This window comes from Acipenser ruthenus, chromosome 42, assembly GCF_902713425.1.
Source record: "Acipenser ruthenus chromosome 42, fAciRut3.2 maternal haplotype, whole genome shotgun sequence".
Classification (NCBI taxonomy): Eukaryota; Metazoa; Chordata; class Actinopteri; order Acipenseriformes; family Acipenseridae; genus Acipenser; species Acipenser ruthenus.
Genome location: NC_081230.1, coordinates 9,628,143 through 9,630,642, shown reverse-complemented (window position 1 = coordinate 9,630,642; position 2,500 = coordinate 9,628,143). Strand labels below are relative to the sequence as shown.

Sequence of the window (2,500 nt, the reverse complement as noted above, 5' to 3'; positions counted from 1 at the left end):
CTAGATCCGTCACGTTTCCCGGACAGACGCAACACGGGCTGTTTGACCGTGCGTCTCTCACGAGGAGAGGAGCCCAGGCGCGCATGATGCGTCTCTGCAGAGTCCTGTACTGGTGCAGATGGTGTTTCAGGTGACCTGCATCCTCCGTGCCTGCCTGCCCTACCCCAGTGCGGAGAGAAAGGGAATTCAGAAACAGCGCACAGCTCTCTATCCGAGGAGAATCAGGACGCAGCAGGATGATCAGCAGTCACTGGAAATGCTCAAGCAAGCGATACACTGAAAACTCGCTGTTTTAATAATTAGCTTCAAGTAGTAACTATGGGTAGATGCTAATTAAAAATAGCGAATTTTCAATCTATCCGTTGCTTTTCTATTTCATTGTATAGAAAAGTTCACCGTAGTAAAAGCGGAGCAACGTGTAATAAAGTACAGTGAAAGCATGTTTTTTTTCGTCCACATACGAGGATGCATGAAAGGGTTAATGGCTCTATCTTGGAGGCAGCTGATCCGGTTTTGCCGTGTTAAACGGGTGTAGGTCAGCGGTGTTAATGTTCTCCGAGCCGCGGCTGCCCCGCTGTACTGTTTATATCTAGTTGAGGTGTGGTAGCGATGCACCCCCTCTTGGTTTTAAGGTCAGTGGCTCGCTTTTCCTGTCCTTGTGCTCGACTCCACGCCTCTGGTTGCTTCGCTAGCGTATTCCTGGAAATGCAGCTCCGCGTGCCACGGCAAGGCTCGGACGAGTTCCAGTCTTGCTCTGAAGATCCGACTCGTATATTATTCACAGGCATAAATATACATACCTGGGAAGTGCGTGACGCTGTCTGTTTAAAATAACTGGAAATGGAATTACACCCCCACCCCCCCTCCCCTCCCCCCGCGCACACACACACACACACACACACACACACACACACACACACACACACACACACACACACACACACACACACAAAAGCCATCATCGCATTCCAGTACCATTAGATCGACAGCCACGAACAAAACACGCGTGTGGTTTATTTTTATCGTGTTTAGGTTTTCAAACGTCGGTGTCTTGTTTTGTTCGAGCCTGGTGACATCACCACAGCTGTTTGACCGTTTTATTCTCTCTCTCTCTCTCTCTCTCTCTCTCTCTCTCTCTCTCTCTCTCTCTCTCTCCTCTCTCTCTCTGTAAGTAATCATGTGTGAAATGTTCGTAACTCCCTCGCTCCTCTCCTCTCTCCCTCCTCTCCCCTCTCCCTTCTCCCCTCTCCCCTCCTCTCCTCTTCCTCTCCCCTCCCCTCCTCTCCTCTCAGTCTCCTCTCCTCTCCCCTCCCCTCCTCTCCTCCACACAGGACTGCGTGCGGAATGCACCTGTCAGCAGTCTTGCGTGTGATTGATAATACTGTCAGCCGGGGCGGGTATCAGGTATCAGTGTCAGCGGACACCGGTACATGTGAGCCGCCGGTCTGGTGTCTCCTTCCTCGCCGGCTCTCGGCTCTCGGCTCACTGCCAGGGGAGCTGCGCTATAATTGGAGCGGAGACTACGGCAGTGGCTTGGCCGACACGTGATGCTAGAGCGATCCCAATTCATGTTATATAAAACCCGGGTCGTATTTTTAAAAATGAAGAAATAAATGAACCACCCTGGCACTTGTATTTATTTATTTATGTATTTATTTTATTACAGTACTGTAGTTTTAAAGTAGAGGTTTTATAATACATTAAAAAAAACAAAACACGTAAATAAAATACCGTTATGGACCCTTCCGATCGACTTGGCGTTGTCTTTGTTCGTTGAGTTTACGGGATCCTTGTGTGTGGTGTGCAGGAGAGATACGTCACAAATTTCTGACGGGAAGGACCCAAGACGTTTGTTTTTAACATGTAGATGTTACGGTTACACTTACTGCCCAGAAAAAAATGCTGTAATATAATACATTTATTAAGCACCCCTACCCCAATCCCCAAATCCCAGATCCCTTCATCAGTGTTACTGAGGTGAAACTAGGAGAAACCGAGTCAAGCAGACAGGCGTTTCTAATGCTAGCGCCTTCATCAGTGTTACTGAAACTAGAAGAAACCGAGTCAAGCAGACAGGCGTTTCTAATGCTAGTGCCTTCATCAGTGTTACTGAAACTAGAAGAAACCGAGTCAAGCAGACAGGCGTTTCTAATGCTAGCGCCTTCATCAGTGTTATTGAAACAAGAAGAAACCGAGTCAAGCAGACAGGCGTTTCTAATGCTAGCGCCTTCATCAGTGTTATTGAAACTAGAAGAAACCGAGTCAAGCAGACAGAGGTATACTGACCCCCCCTCTCTCTCAGTAGGGGTGATTCTCTACGCTGGCAGTTCCTCAGACAGCTCCAGCCCGGGTCCTGGCAGCCCCTCCAGTGGGTACCAGACACTGTCTCCCCGCTCCCAGGCCTCCTCCCCTGCGGAGGTCACCTTCACTGAGATCGGGGCGCTGAAGCACAGGGGCGTCTTCCAGTTCCCTGAGGGGGGGGGCGCGGGGTGGCCCCAGC

The 2,500-nt window shown here is 49.8% G+C and overlaps 1 pseudogene; it reads left to right on the top strand.

Annotated features, from left to right (window-relative positions):
• LOC131709248 (nuclear receptor subfamily 1 group D member 1-like) overlaps positions 1-2,500 on the top strand; it is a 12,243-nt pseudogene that overhangs the window by 3,592 nt on the left and 6,151 nt on the right.